The following is a 17700-nucleotide window of genomic DNA, read 5'->3' as shown; positions in this document are numbered from 1 at the left end:
GATCCCTAATATTCCTTCCTCATATGTTCTTCTCAGCTTTGGTAGCAAGTTTATAGTAAATGCACAGAATAACTTGGGAGGTATCCTCCTTTGTATTATCCCTGAAAGAATTTCAATAAAATTGGAATTACTTGTTTCCTGCTTGAGAAAATTCACCTATACCCTGGGGCCTGATGCTTTCTTTGTAGGATTATTTTAAACTACTGATTCTCTTATGTTAGATATTTCCTCAAAAAGTTTACTTTGTTTTGGTTGTATATATTTTTCTAAAACAGTGTCCATTTCACTGATGTTTTCAAATACGTTGGTGTACAGATGTTCAAAATATCATCTTAGAGTTTAAATCTCTGCAACCTCTAGTTTTCATCATTAATTTTGTTGATTTTTTTGTACTTGCTTTATCTCTTGATCCAAGAATGGGAATGCTAGATCATGTGGTATACACATTTTTAACTTTATAAGAACCTTGAGAGTGTCTATACCATTTTGTATTCCCACTAGCAATGAAGAGTTCCAGTTTCTCCATATACTCACTTGGTATTGTCACTAGTATTTATTGTCGCCATTGTAATAGGTGTATAGTGGTATCTCATAGTGATTTTAATTTGTATTTATTTCCCTAATGGCTGATGTGCTTATTACCATTTGTATATCCTCTTTGGTGAAGTGTCTGTTCAAGTACTTTGTCTGCTTTTAGATTGGGTTGTTTTCTGACTCTTGAGCTTCAAGAGTTCTCTATACATTCTGAACACAAGCCTTTGTTGGACATGTGATTTACGAACATTTTCTCCAAGTCTGTAGCTTTTCATAGTGTTTTAATAACATCTTTCACAGAACAAACTTTTTTTATATTGGTGAAATCTAATAACTTACTTTTTTTTTCCTTTTATGGAGCATACTTTCGGTGTCATATCTAAGAACTCTTCGCCTAACCCCAGACAATGAAATTTTTTTTCTTACATTTTCTCCTAAAAGTTATATAGTTCTGTTTTATACTTAGACCTATGACTCATTTTGAGTTGATTTTATATAAGGTTTGAGGAATAGGTCAAGGTTCACATTTTTGGGAAGGGATATCCAAGTATTCCAATGCCAGTTTTGAAAAGACTATTTTTTTTTCTCCCTTGAATGAACTCTACACTTTTGCTTAAATCTATTGGCCATATTTGTGTGGATATATTTCTGGAATCTTTATTGTGTTCCACTGACCTATGTGTCTATCCCTTTGCTAATGCCATATGGTCTTGATTACTGTAGTTTTACGACAAGTATTAAAATTGGGTGGTGTACTTCCTTCAAGTTAATTCTTCATTTTCAAAACTGGTTTTGGTTATCCAAATTCCTTTGCCCACATATATTTTAGAATTAGCTGTATACATCTATAAAAGCTTCTGATGGCATATTGGTTAGAATTATATTAATCTGTAAGCCAATTTAGACAAAATTGACATCTTTATTATGTGAAAATTTCCAACCAATGAACAAAATAATGTCTCTCCCTTTACTTAGGTCATCTTTAATTTCTTTCTTTAGCCTTTCTTATGATCTATTCTATAATAGCTTTGCTCTCTGTCTGATTAATTTCGACTCATCTTTATTAATCCCTTTGTATTACTTACTTTGTGTTTACCCTATTGCATTTTTCTAACTTCTTCAGTTGGACATATAATATGGCAGTTTTAAAATATGTCCAGCAGTTTCTTGAAACTTTTCCCTTCAAAAGGCAGAGTTCTCCCTGTGATTGTGGACTGGACTTATTAAATCACTTCTAATGAATGGATTATAGCAGAGTGATGATGTGTGACTTCTGAGGCAAGGTCATAAAATACACTGTGGCCTACTTCTTGCCAGTCTTTAGATTACTCCCTCTGGAATAAGTCGAGCAGCCCTGTAGAAAGTTTAGGGTGAGCAGGTATTCTGGTTTGTGTGGGAGTTTCCCAGTTCAGCATTGAAAGTCCTGTGTTCCTGATATTTCAGCCCTGAAGAAACTGGGATGATTGGTCACTAAAGAACAGGATCTCATGGAAAAATATCGAGGCTTCCAGTCACTGGCCACATGACTGAGCCATCTTGGAAAGTAAATCCTTCAGCCCCAGTCAAGCCTTCAGATGACTGGAGCCCTGGCCACTAACTTGACTGAGGTCTCATGAGGGAGCCTGAGCAAGGACTACCAAGCCAAGCCACTCCACACTCCTGACCCACGGAATGGTAAAATCATTGTTATTTTTAAGCCACTAAGTTTTGGGGTAATTTGTTATCTATCTACAGTTATTTCTTTCTTTTTAACATGAGCATTTATGAGTATGTATTTCTCTCCAAATTTTATTTAAGTTGAATCGTACAGTTTTGATATATTTTCATTATTATTCAGAAGTAAGCACTTTCTTATTTCTTTTGTGATTCTTTCTTTGCTCCATAGATATTTGGGAAGTAGTTTTACATTTCTAAGTATGTGGGATTTTCTAAGTTATCTTTGAGTCGTTAATTTCTAAAATAATTTTATTATGACCATAATTTTAGAAATTGTTCTATATGATGCGGATTCTTTGATGTTTATTAAACCTTTTTTTATAGCCCAAGCACATGGTCAATTTTGATACATATTAGCATCTGTACTTGAAAAGAATAAAAATTGGGGGAGTTACAGTATTCTGTATATGCCAATTGGATCAATTAGATCAAGTTTCTTAATTGTGCTATTCCAATCTTCTATACTCATAATATATTTGTGTACTAATTCCTGAGAAAGCTATATTAAATTTCCTTCTATAACTTTAGGTTTGGCAAGTTTTCTTTCTATTTCTGTTAATATTTTGATTTATGCCTGAAACTATGCTGTTATGTACAAATAGTTTTGGAATTATAAGTCTTAAGAATGTAATATTTTATCAATATGCAATGATTCTCATTATCCTTACTAGTCCTTTTTTGTCATAGGAACTACTTTTTCTGGAAAATAAATCCATACTACTGATTATGCTTAGTACTTACCTGACCTATAATTTTTCATTCCTTTACTTTTAATCTTTTGGTGTCCTTCTATTTTAGTTATATTTCTTTTTAAAGAATAAATAAATGGATTTTTTTAAAAATCAAGATTGAATTTTAATCTTGTCTAACAATCTTTGTTTTGAACTGGAAAATTTAGTTTATTTACATTGATTATGATAACCAATATATTTGGATGCATGCCTTTCAACTTATTTATACTTGTTATCTTCCTTCTTTTCATTGTGGTAAAAAAATTACATAACATAAAATTTACCATCTTTCAAGTATAGTTTTTTAAATATACAGTTCAGTAGTTTTAAAAATATTCATACTGTTATGAATCCGATCTCCAGAGCTTTTTCATCTTGCAAAACCAAAACTTTACACCCATTAACCCACAACTCCCCATTTCCTCCTGCCCCAGCCTCTGGTAACTGCTATTCTACTTTTTGTGTCTACAAATTTGACTATTTTAGATATTTCATATCAGTAGAATCATACAGTACTTATTTTTTTGTGACTCGTTTATTTCACTTAGCATTATGTCCCGAAGACTCATCTGTACTGTAGAGTGTGATAGGATTTACCTCCATTTTGAGGCTGAATAATACTCCATCATATGCATATACCATATTTTGTTTATCTGTTCATCAGTCAATGGACATTTGGGTAGCTTCCACCTTTTGACTACTGAGAAAAGTGCTGCTATAAATATGGGTGTGTAAATATCTCTCTGAGACTCTGTTTTCATTTCTTTTGGCTATATACCCAAAAGGGGGATTGCTAAGTCATATGGTAGTTCTATTTTTGATTTGGAGAAGCCATGTTAAATTTATACAGACCTAATAACATAGCTTCAATATATTTAAGAAAAATTGACAAAACTAAATGGAAACTAACATTAGCTTCATAAAAACACCAACAGTAATGTCTACTTAGTGGGGTTTAAAAAAAATCGAGGTATAATTAAAATCCCCCCAAATCTGCCTTATTGTTTTTCACAGAAGTTGCACCATTTTACAATTCCACCAACAGTGCACTAAGGGTCCAATTTTTCCACATCCTTGCCAATACCTATTTTTCCTATTTTTTATAGTAGCCATCATAATAGATGTGAGGATTCCCCCCTTTACTATTATATTTTCCTTTTGTTTTTAACTTTCAAATTGATTGAAGTCCCCTCCCTTTTCTTTCTATTTTATCCTTCTCTTGGTTTGGAAGTTCTACTCAATTTAGTCTGTCTTTCTAGAAATTACTCCAGAAATTTTAACTTATATATTAACTCATGAAAGTGTTAAATTTATCAATATATTTATTTTCCCCTTTAAGCCATGTAAGAATTCAGAATACTGTAACTGTAAATGTCATTAGACTTTTTTCTTTTTGAGAGAAAGAGAGAGAGAGTGTATGGGGGGTGGAGGGGAGAGAGAGGGAGAAGAAGAGAGAGAATCCTAAGCAGGCTCCACTCCTAGTGTGGCCTGATGTGGGGCTTGATCTCACCACCCTGAGACCATGACCTGAGTCAAAATCAAGCGTCAGATGCTTAACCAACTGAGACACTCAGGAGCCCCTCCACTCATTGGATTTTAACTATACCTTGTTGTTTTTTTTGTAATCCCACTAACTAGACATTATTGTTGTTGTTTTTATGAAGCTAATGTTAGTTTTCATTTAGTTCTGTCAATTTTTCTTAAATATATTGAAGCTATGTTGTCAGGTCCATATAAATTTAGAATTATTTTATCTTTCTTGTAGATTGATCCCTACATATTTATAAACAGAGATATTTATTTCTAATTATCCTTCTTGCTATAAATTCCCTCCCTGGACATTTCTTCTTATTGCCTTATTTTGTATTAATCAAGTAATTTTTATTCCACCTCCTGTTAGCTTATTAGTTGTACTTTCTTTTAGTTAACCTAGAAATTACAACATGTGTCTTTGACTTATTAGAGTTTAATTTAAATAATTACTTTTACCACTTCCAGGGCAATGCAAAGGCATTAAAATATATCTTTCAATTTTTGCACTATTATTATCATATGTGTTCATTCTGCATATACTTAAATTCCTTCAGAATATTATTGATACTATTGTGTGTATCTAGTTTATGGAGTTAAAAAAAATCAAAGTATAATTAAAATCCACTGACTGGAGTTAGAGTATTCTGAAGTTCTTGTATGGTCTAAAGGGGAAAGTAAATATATTGATAAATCAAAATTCATTTAGATTTGTACATATATTTTATTATTTTTTTTCTCTTCATTTCTTCTTTATTTTCCTTTCTACCATTAGGATGATTTTCTTCTGCTTGAGGAATTCACTTTAGATTGTATATTTTTTTTCTTTTTTTTTAGTGTGTATCTGCTGATGACAATTTTTTTTTTTTTATCAGCAACATTTTTGCTGGTATTGAATTTCAGGTCATCTCTGAAAAGGGTTTTGCTTGGTATAAAATTCTAAGTTTGCAGTAATTTTTTTAGTCAACACTTCAACTGTGTTTCGGGTTCCATAACTTCCATTAAGGAATCAGTTCCATTTTTGTGGCCTTAAACATAATGAAAATATTGTATTATTGAAAGTAATAGGTCCTTGGGGCCCCTCGGTGGCTCAGTCTGCTAAGCGGCTGCCTTCAGCTCAAGCCATGATCCCGGGGTCCTGGGATTGAGCCCCACATTGGGCTCCCTACTCAGCAGGGTGCCTGCTTCTCCCTCTCCCTCTGCTGCTCCTTCTGCTTCTGCTCTCTCACTCGCACTCTCCCTCTAATAAATAAATAAAATCTTAAAAAAAAAGAAAGAAAGTAATATGTCCTTAATATTATCCAATCATAAAAAAGAATGAAAGCTTGCCATTTGCAATGACATGGATGGAACTAGAGGGTATTATGTGAAGTGAAATAAGTCAGTCAGAGAAAGACAAATACCATATGATGTCATGCATATGTGGAATTTAAGAAGCAAAACAAACAAAGGGAAAAGAGAGAGAGAGAAAGACAAATCAAGAAGCAGTCTCTTAACTATAGAGAATAAACTGGTGGTCACCAGAGGGGAGGAGGATGGGAGGATGCATTAAATAGGTGATGGGGATTAAGGAGTGCACTTGTCAAGAGGAGCACATGGTGTTGTATGGATGTGTTGAATCACTATATTGTACACCTGAAACTAATATAACACTGTATGTTAACTATACTGGAATTATAATTTTTAAAAAATAATTAATTTTTTTTTAAAAAGAAAGTAATGTGTCTTTTTTCCCTGCCTGGCTGCTTTAAAGATTTTTCTCATTGGCTTCGATTTCCATGAGATTTACAATGATATGCCTTGGTTTAGTTTGCTTTGTTTATTTTCTGTTGCTTTGTTTTATTATATTTGGCTTTGTAATACTATTTGGACATACAATTTAATTTATCAGTATTAAAAAATTCTTAGTATCACTTCAGAAATGGTCACATTCTCCTACTCTGCTTCTGAGATTTCCATGCTCCTACCAGACATTTCCACCATCTCACGTCTTTTGGGATGAGTTTTAGATTTCTATTAGTTTGCTTGTTTTTGTTTATCTTGCTTTTCATATACATCTGTATTTCCCTTCTTCAGTTTGGATATTTTCTACTGTCCTATCTCCCCATTCATTAATCCTCAGTTTAGTTGAGTCTGTTTTGCTCTTAATTTGTCTACTGAGTTCTTACTTGCATATTTACATTTTCTTATTTTTCTCTTCTAGAATTCTCTTCTAGGATTTCCATTTTACTCATTCTCTAGGGTTTACTTATCTACTAAATTCCCCACCTATGTCCTTGAACATACAATAATCATTATATTAAAATCTGTATCTATTTATTCCAATATGTCAGTTGATTTGGATTTGATTCTGCTTTGTCTATTTTTGTTTAGTTTTTATTCGATCATTTTGTCCATGGAATGCATGGTAGTTTTTTAATGGAAAGTCAAACACTGTGATAAAAATTAAAAAGAGAAATTTAAGCTCTTGATAATGTAATTTCCATCTGAAAAACGATGTGTTTTGGTTACTGCATATGTCAGGATAAAAGCAGATCACCTCATGTAGTCTGGTACTGAGCTACTTTGGAATGAGTTTTGTTAGTCGTAAAGGCTAGTCTACTTCCATCTAGTCATTACTCCTATGGGATAGCCCTTCAGGCTCCTTACTGCAAAATCTGGGATATTTGCTGGGGTTCCCTTCTTGTTGGGGAGCCCCCTTGAACTGCTAAAAGCTCTGCTCAGCCTCTTGGGCCTCCAGGCCTCTGTTTTCTCCACCACCTCTAAGAGTTTCCTAGTCCTCACACGTTTGATTTTAGCTTCTCACTTCTATACTCATGTATACATGAGTATATGCTTGTGTATACACACGAATATACATGAGTATATGCTTGTGATCAGGAATTCTCAGGAAATAATTTTGCTTTTTTTTTCCTCCTAAGTCTAAGAAAAACACGTATCCCTACTATTAAATTTTCAATGAGTTTTGTTGCTGTCATTCAATTATGAGGAGCATCGGTTTTCAGATCTGTCTTCTATCTTCCACCTTGCTTTAGCCTCAGGCTTTGTGTCCTGTCCCCAACTTGTACAGACCAATAAAACACAAGTTCTAGGCCATCAGGCCTTGGCAGATATCCCCAGGGTCAATACCAAGCAGCTCTGGACTTTACTTACCTTTCCGGATTAATGATTTCTATTCTCTGAGGGGTTCCCTCAATTATTTTTAATCACTTTAGTCCTAATTTGGACACATTTTAATGTCAATCCAGTATTTTAGGTATATTGTGCCAGCAGGTGTATTTCTGAACATCTGGTTTGCCATCCTGCCTTAAGTAGAGATCTAATCATGCTGTTTCTAAGTCACACTAAGAACATATCCCACATTTTCCCCACTTCCAGACCTTGATTCTACTAATTCTTCTTTATTTAAGAGTCATTGCTGTGTGGCAGTTAAGAACTTGGTCTTTGGATTTGCACATTCTGTGTTCAACTATTTGCTCTGCTGCTCTCCACATATATGATCAGGGGCCATTTACTTACATTTCAAGACCTCCATTTCTGCATCTATAAAACGGGGCTATTAATAGTATGCCTCTTACAGAGTTGTTGCAAAAAATTGAATGAGAAAATTCATGTAAATTGTTGACACAATGTCTGACATAGTGTATAAGCACGTCAAAGCCAAAGACAATAGCGGATAAATAAATGTTAGTTACTATTATAATTGCCTAGAATTTCCTTTCCTCGGATATTTATTTATTGAATTCCTATTCTCCCTAAGGACCAATACATATTCTACCTCCTTCAAAAGTTCACTCAGATTTCTCTAGAAATCAGTATTTTATCTTATATTTCCTTAGCGCATTTATTGCTTATAAATCTCTTTTCCCCAGATCCACCTGCCCTGGAGTTATACAAGTATTTACATGACTGTCCCCTCTACCAGTTTGTGAGTTTCTCTAGTATGAAGACTCCCACAGGGAATACGTGTTAGATTTCACTGAATTGATTTGTACCATGTACTCTAAACAGTTCAATGAGGTAGCATACATGTGAGTTTGAGAATAAAGAAAAGCAGAAAAGAAGAACACAAAATGTGGTAAGGTTTTGTTTGAAAGCTGTTTCACATATATTATTCAAATAATTCTTACAACTAATCCTGGGTGAGGCTTTCATGGAATCTTATAAGTCTGGTAGGTTTCTTGGGAATTTATTATTTTATTTTTATTTTCTTGATAGGAAGATATACATATCCATGAGTTAATGGTTTTTCAATATGATCTAGAATGCATATTTTCTGATATCATTATACAAAGTATGATTATAAAGTAAGAAGTGAGGTAGAAATGGCTTGATACAGGAAGTTTGGGGGAAGATTGCTAGATCTTACCCCAGAGGAAGGTGAACTTCAAGGATAGAAATCAGAAAAGTGAGTGAGTAGGACAAGAGATTGAAGAAATTCATGGTTGCATTAGTCAAGGTTCCCAGGAAAACAGCATACAGGATAGATAGATAGATAGATAGATAGATAGATAGATAGATAGATAATAGATGATAGGGAAGTAGAAATAGAGATATAGATTTATTTATATTTCTTTATCTTTATCTCTATCTCTTATTGAGAAAAAGATTTGAAAAACTGGCTCATATGATTTTGGAGGCTAGAATCTAGGGAGCAAGCCAGCAAGCTGGAGACCCAGGGGGAAGTTGACATTGCACTCTCAAGACTGAAGTCAATGGAAGACGAATTCCTTCTTCCTGAGGGGCGGGGAGGGGGGAACCGGTTTAAGGCCTTCTACTGGTTAGATTAGGCTCACCCACATTATGGAGGGAAGTCTACTTTATTCAGAGTCTACTAATTTAAATGTTAATCTTATCCTTAAAAATACCTTCACAGCAACGTCTAGACTGGTGTTGACCAAAAACCAGGTATCAACACTAAGTTGACACATAAAATTAACCAATACAGTGGCTAAGAGAAAACTTACTTATTTACAAATTCAATCTCTTAAGTCATTTCTCTTCTTTCATTTAATTATGTTCCTTCTCAAATCTTGATTTTCCTAAATACAATTCTGTAAACTGACTCTCTTGATATTCTCAGCATCACTCTCAGAGATAGCTTAGTGTAGCCTTTTCCAGGAAGACCCTGAATCAAAATTCAAAGCATCCTTTTCCCCTTTCTCTAACCTCTTTCTTTCTACTTTTTCTTTTGATTTGGGGGAAAAAAAGGTTTTATATATTATCTTGAGTATAAGAGATCTTTTACAATTGAAATGAAGAGCAATAGAATGAAACAAGTAAAGTAGAAAGAGAGAGATGAAAGTGGTAACCCGGAGAACTAACAGGGTTTTTGAAAGGTGAAAGCGGATTTATAGATCTAAGAATGTTAACAAAGTCTTTGCTGGGCTGAAGTAGTTTGGCAATGCTTTAGGGCTTACTGGCCACAGGGAAGTTCACAGCTGGGAACTTGTGATAGTTTGATAGAAGGGGCAGGGCTAGAGATTCTGAAAGGAGCACTTGGCATGTCTGAGAGAATCAGTTACCATTACAATATGAGTAGAGAGTATTTGTCATTTAGTTCCCTTCTTTTCCTCTATAATTAAACAGTGAGACTGTAGTCAGCTCTTCTGAGGACCTAGCTCCTCATGAATTTAGCATCTTCATTTTTACAGCAAGTACCAATAGCAATAAGAGCTACAATGAGACTAAATAAATCTTGCGAAATTCCCTAAAACATAACGTTTTCAATCCTTTTCTAGGAAAGTTTGTCATGTTGTAGCAATCAGGAGCTTGATATAATACGCTTTGCTATTACTAAGATACAGACTTACTACCCAACAAATGAATCTTGCTCTTGTAAAGACTAAATTAAGCCTGATGGAGTAACCACTTCTCATGATAATCCTTAGATATAGCATCAGGAACTGTAAGGTAATTTGACCTATATTTTCTTTCACTGTTTGAATGAATTTTACAACATTATCAAGTTGTGCTTTAGTTTGAATTCAGATGTATCCATTGATGGGAACATTCTTTAAGCAGCCCATCTGAATTTTAGACAACTTTGACCATAACTTCTCTATCTTAAGCTGAAATCTATTATCCTGTGACTTCTATTCACTGATCCTCGGTAGAACTTTGAACCCCATTAGAATAGACCCAACACCTTTGACTCATAGGTTCTTAAAATATTTGATGAGAACTATTCTTCCCTTTTCACCTTGAATTCGGAGCTGTCTCTTTTCAAGATAAATATCCCCAATATCTTCAACTATGTTCTATTACTAAGTATGAAGCATATTTGCTTTACTGATTCCTATCACAGATCCAAAATTAGACAATTACCTAATATGATCTGACCAGCAGGCAATTGGAAAAAACTTTTTTTGAAATGTTTAGCACTTCTATTATTTCATTATAATATCTCTTTAACTTTTTGGTTTATTAAAACTCGACAGTCATTTTATCACATGCTGCTAGGCTACATCACTTCCAACTGCATTTGGGCAGTTGGGTTTTTGGACCCAAGTGTAGGATCTTATGTTAATCCCTGTTAACTTCTATCTTTTTAGAGATTCATCCCATTGCTACAGACTGACAAGATTTTTTTTGTTGTTTCAATTCTGGTTCTGACATACAATGTGTTCGTTCTCTTGCCAGGCTTCATGTCATCTACATATTTGATAAGCATGCCTTCTGTGGCTTCATACAATTCAATCTATAGGATTATACAGTCATAATTACATCGTTTGAGAACTTTCCAACCTTCTAAAGTTATATTTCCTTTCAAAACTTTATGTTATGGAGTAATGCAAACTTTTCACTAAACTTTTAGAAGTTCTGCTTCCCAAACCTCAGAGTATGTTCTTCCCTTCTTTGGATACCACACATTCTTGGATGACAGGTTCTCAAAAATTATTCATTCCATTAATCCCTAATTGGGATGGTTAAATTTATGTGTTGAGCCTACTGGACTAAGGGATGTCCAGACAGCTGGTAAAGTTTGTTTCTGGGGTGTGTGTGTCTATGAGGGTGTCTTCAGAAGAGTTTAGCATTTGAATTGGTAGACCAGTAAAGATGACCACTCTCCCCAATGTGGTTGGTCATCATCCAATCTGTTCAGGGCCTGAACAGAACAAAACATCAGAGGAAGGGCTAATCTGCTCCCTCTGCTTGAGCTGAGATGTCCATCTTCTCTTGCCCTTGGGAATAGGCACTCCTGGTTTTCAGGCTTTCAGGCTCAGACCAAAACTTACCTCATCTGCCCCTTCAATTCACAGGGTGATTCTCAGGTCTTAGGACATGGACCAAATTATACCCCTGGCTTTCCTGGTTCTCCCGCTTATGGAGAGTAAGTCATGCGACTCCTCAGCCACCATAACTCTATGAACCAATTCCCATAATAAATCTCTTCTTATCTAGATCTAGATCTAGATGTATTTATATCTCCTATCTCTGGAGAACCCTGACTAATACACTAGTTTTTCTTTCACAATCATTGTTGATGCATAGCTTTATTTCCATTGTAGGTAAGACTTTGTTTAAAATTGTATTCATTTCCTATTGCTGCTATAATAAATTTAATGGTTTAAGACAGTATACATTCATTGTCTTATATCCCTAGAGGTCAAAGTCTGAAATGTGTCACTGGGCTAAAACCAAGGTGTTGGCAGGGCTGCATTTCTTCTGAAGGCTCTGGGAGATAATATGTTTCCATGTCCTTTCCAGCTTCTGGAGGCTGCCTACATTCTTTGGCTGCAGCTTCTTCCTCTGTCTTTAATCCAGCAGAATAGCATCTTCAGACTTCTCTCTGAATCTGACCGTTTCTCTCCCTCCATTCTGAAGTACCCCTGTGATTACATGGGGACTACCTAGATAATCCAGGAAGGTTTCCCTACAGTAAAGTCAGCTGATTGTCAACCTTAATTCCACCTGCTACCTTAATGCCCCTTGGCCACGTGACATGACATATTCACAGTTACTGGGGATTAGTATGAGGACATCCTCGAGGGTCATTAATTTTGCCTACCACAAAAATGTAGGCCAAGAATTTATTAGATGCTCTGTTTTGCACTAAATAAATAATTAAGCATTTGTGCAAATAGTCAAAGTCACTAGTCATGACTTTATTTTGTTGCAGGATTAGACTTTCCTTATTTGGCTAAAAAATAGTACCATAAGCTCCTCTTCTTTTAGTCAAATAAACATAAGACTCTAACTGATGGTTTGTAAATGTTCCTGAAGACATACATTTTCTAAAATAGTGTATCATTTACCCTAGAGAAATACTCTTCACCATTTCCCAGCCTTTGCTAGTCCCCATCACACTTTCACCAACTCATAACAGATTGTTACAGTTTACTATCTGAATGAAATTAACATGAAATTTAAAATAAAATTCAATAACTATAATGAAAGCTTCATTAGAACAAAATAGAAGACACTGGTCCGAAAGTAAGCTCTGTGAAAAAGACAGGTTAAAGTTTTTAAAACACAACAGGAACTCCGGTTCTTATTTGTCTCTGAGATGAAACTTCTAATTTGAATTTGTCATGGTCACCTCAACGGTGACATTACGAAGTGAAATTTAGTTCATCAACCTCAGAAGGATGATGGAAAAATTATTGCATAGTATTCATCTGTGTCTGTGTACATATATGTCTAAACTTATCACTCAGGTGGGAAAGCTCGCTTTGAGGATGAAGAAGAATTTAAGTTTTTTCTGTTTTGTTTTACCCCTAGGGATCTTAATGATCTTCCATCTCATTAAACACCAGCAGGATGAATGAGCCTATCTTTGGGGAATGTATGATTGTCGTTCACCAAATACAGTATATAAGAAAGAGTTGCAATGTTTCCACCATCCAAAGACTTTAGCCTAGGGCAAATATCTACTTTTAAATTTTATCCCCAAAGCAGTTCATTTTACCATTAACAGAGCTCTCTTTGTTTATTGTCTAATTTGGGTTCTGTCCATTTTAGAATCTGAAACAATCCTGCCTCCTTCAGCATTGCGGTGAAGCTGAGAGAAAGCTCAAGGGGTTCCAAACACAACTTCAGTCCCTCATTTAGCCACCACTAGCTCTGTCATGTTGGAAAACTCATTTAACTCTCAGCCCCACTTTGGTTATGTGTGAAATGTATCTGCAAAATGAGGGCATTGGACTCCTGTAATGTCAACTGTTTACCAATAGTGTTCGGTAGACCCTTAGGTCCATAGAAATGCCTCAGGCAGTGTTGAGGTGAAGCAGAGCAGGTGAGGGAAAGAGATGGAGAAGATGGGGTCCCTTGCAGCTCATCTTGTGGTATAGACATCAGAAGTCTTATTATTCATTTGTATTTACAAGTCATCTCTAAGCCTCATGTTAGATTTTTACCAAATTTAACAATTAAAAAAGCCAAATTAAAAAATAAACATTATAAAAATTTGGATTCTTTCTGATTCCTGAACTATTTGTCTTTGTCATAGTAGGTCAATCAGCATTCCAATAGCTTAAATATGGTTGCAAATATGGAGAAAAAATAAACCCACAATTTGTAGAGTATTTAAGCAAATAAAATTAACCACATCTTTCTTTGGATAAATGGTCAATCCTAGGGCTAGGTCATGAAAGAGACAAGAAGAACTTGCAGGGCCTTGTGGTATCAGAAGCCAAGGAGGTGCTCCAGAGGATGGCAGCATTTCAAAAGGCAAAAGATTCAACCAAGAGGAGCTCTTAATGGCCAAAGCTGGAACAATACAGAAACAAAATAAAAAACAGTAGTATTGGATCCAAACACTAAAATAAATATCCATGAATTCTTACCGTGACAAATAAATAATGGAACAAGTAAATTGGAAAGAAGGAACAACTCCTTCTCACAGAAGTCCAATCAATAAATGTAGAAGGAATGAGAGAAATTGCCATTAGGACACCACAGTAATAATTGTTGCAGATGAGATCCACCAATGAATGCTAAAATTATTCAATGAAAGGCTGAAGAGAAACAGGATGTTTTCATAGTATCAATGTTTTGCTCCCCCAAATACTTACTAAAGACAAAGGGAAAAACATAGTAGCTTTACAGCAGAGAAACATGACAGACCATACCTTCACCAAATGATCATCTTATATTAGAACACCAAATATTGGGGCTCCTGGGTGGCTCAGTTGGTTAAGCATCTGCCTTTGTCTCAGGTCATGATCCCAGGGTCCTGGGATCAAGCCCCACGTCGGGCTCCCTGCTTAGCAGGAAGCCTGCTTCGCCCTCTCCCGCTCCCCCTGCTTGTGTTCCCTCTCTCGCTGTCTCTCTCTCTCTATCAAATAAATAAATAAAAATCTTTTAAAAAAAAGAACACTGAATATTGTAATGAGCTGCACTATTACTCTACTTAATAATGATAGCCAATATATTTTAAGGCAAACTCTTAATACTACCATTTTAGAACTTTGCTAACATAATTCTAGAACTAGCCTTAAAATTTAAAAGTAAACAAAATTGAAGAAATGTTAAGAACAATATTGAAACACCATCACAAAGTTGTAATAATTTAAAAAGTATCTTAAGAGAACGTGGAATAGAGTAAATAACCTAGAATCATCTATGAATAGAAAGGTAATGATAGACCAAATAAGTACTGGATGAATTAGTCAATAATCCTAATCGATATGTTACACAGAGCAAATTTTTCTTCAGAAAATAATCTATTTAGATTCGCTCACATAAACAATGAATTCCATATATATTCAAAGGTTAAAAGCAAAAAAATTAAGCCCTAAAATACTTGCAGAAAAACATAGGTGTGTCTTTAACAGATGTTTGGGTCAGGGAGGAATTTTTCAGGTAAGTGCAGTTACAAAGGAGAAGACAGAATTAATTACCTAAAAAGTAATTGCTGCTTTACATTAAAATACCATAAAAAATTATAAGATGTGAAACTAGGAAAAATATTTGTAATAACTGTAACAGGAAAGAGTAGTAACTAAAAAACCCATGCAAGACCATTTATTTGTTCATCCATCCAACCAGTATTTATTGAGCAACTCATCCGTGCCAGGCTAGAACACAGTAGCAACCAACCAAACCAAATCGTTCCTTACACGAGGCTTACACAGTAGCAGAGTGGGGTGGGGTAAGGGGGTGGGGAGGCAGAAGCAGGAAACCAATAAATAGACAATATGTAAGATCATGGTGTAACGTAGAAAGAAAAAGAAAAAAAAGAACACGAACACGTTGGCTAAGGGGGACGGGAAGAGTGTAGTGGGAACAATGTTATTTTGTGTCACATGGTCAGGGAAGGTGCCAATGCCCTGTCTTTTGAGCAGATACCTGAGGCACATGAGAGAGAAAGCTGGGGACAGGTCTGCAAAAAGGAGCTTCCTAGAAGCAGGGGAGAGAGGGTCAAAGCCCGAGGCAGGAGCTGCCCCCCAGCATGCCCAAGATTTCAGAGGGCCCCTTGTCAGAGCTGAGTGAGCCAGGGAGAAGGAAGAGAGAGCAGCTTGGGACGGAGAGGTGGATCACACAGGACTTCAAAGGCCATTACCAGGACTTTTGTTTGTATCTGGAATGAAGTTGGAAGGCTTTGGAGGGTTCTGAATAGAAAAAAAAATATTTTCATTTGTTCAACAAATATTTATTTTGCAATGTGTGCTAGGCCCTGGTCTGAGAGGTGCTGATACAGAAGTAAATAAATCCCTAATCTCACAGGCTTCTATCCTACTGAGGGTAGGCATGGAAGAATGTTTGAGTGTTAATTTTGAAGTGCGTATTTAGACAGCCAGAAGATGTAAAAGAAGAGCAGGCACTGGAATCTAAGTTTTTAATGTGAGTGAGAAATCAGATATCAGTAACCTGTTTTCCCTGCTAGGGAAACTCAGACACTCTGGATCATCTGGGTGCGGAGTCACGTGGTCCTGCCTCCTCCAATCATTAGACCATTTTCTCCTCAGGATAGATGTAAATGAGAGGAATGGGAACATTATACAGAGCATGAGAATGAACAAGCCTCTCTGAAAATGTTCAAAGTTGAGGTGGAGGCTCTAATTTTACCTCAGCTCTGCCATTTAGTAGTTCTGGGATCTTTGCTAAGTCTGCTCAGGGTCTGTCTCTCATTGATTTTTTTTTCCTCTTTTTTCCCTCCCTCATTCCCTCCTTCCTTCCTTCCTCCCTTCCTTCTTTCTTTCCTTCCTTCCTTCCATCCGCCCATCCTTCCTTCCTCCCTTCCTTCTTTCTTTCTTTCCTTCCTTCCTTCCTTCCTTCTTTCCTTCCTTCCTTCCCTCCTTCCCTTCTTCCTTCCTTCCTTCCCTCCTCCCTTCCTTCCTTCCTTCCCTTCTTCCTTCCCTTCATCCTTCCTTCTTTCCTTCCTTCCTCCCTTCCTCCCTTCCTTCTTTCCTTCCTTCCTCCCTTCCCTCCTTCCTTCCCTTCTTCCTTCCCTTCATCCTTCCTTCTTTCCTTCCTTCCTCCCTTCCTCCCTTCCTTCCTTCCTTCCTTCCCTCCTTCCTTCTTTCCTTCCTTCCTCCCTTCCTCCCTTCCTCCCTTCCTTCCTTCCTCCCTCCCTTCCTTCCCTCCTTCCTTCCTTCTTTGCTTCCCTCCCTCCCTCCCTCTGTCCTTTCTTCCTCCCTCCCTCCCTCCTTTCTTTCCCTCCCTCCCCCTGCCCTCTTTTTTTCTTTCAACGGGACAAGTAAGACACTTCACTACAGGACCTTCAGCATCCCTGGAGAGCCATCCTAGGTGGCCAGGTGAGAGAAGCAGTTAGGCCAGGAATGAGAACTCAAGTGTTCCTCTTCTGTGTTTGCTTTATTTCTCCTCGTTATTTCTGAATAATCAGAAGGATGGCAGATTTTGATCAAAAGCTTTTCCTCAGGAAAAATGGCACCCAATTTTCAGGAGTATGTGACCTTCCGTTTCGTAACCTTATAGGGTGACCAACCATCCTTGTCTGCCCTGGACCACCCTGTTTTTAACACTGAACGTTCACAACCAAAAAACTCCTTAGTCTCCAGAAATTGAGGAGAGTTGGTCATCCTGCTACTTGTCACTAGCCAACACCATGAGAGAGAAAAAAAAAGGGAGGGAGGGAAGAAGGAAAAAAAGGAAAGAAGAAAGATAAAAACTTTTCCTTTCTTTTTTCTTAATTAGAAAGTATATCAGCTTGGACGTGCTTGGCTTCATTTAATAGACCTTATAATAAATTTTGGGGTTTTTTTGTGTGTGTGAAATTTACTAT

Source organism: Eumetopias jubatus, unplaced genomic scaffold, assembly GCF_037043125.1.
Source record: "Eumetopias jubatus isolate StellerSeaLion01/CBP00866 unplaced genomic scaffold, mEumJub1_p1.0 scaffold_14, whole genome shotgun sequence".
NCBI lineage: Eukaryota > Metazoa > Chordata > Mammalia > Carnivora > Otariidae > Eumetopias > Eumetopias jubatus.
This window is presented reverse-complemented; position numbering follows the sequence as displayed.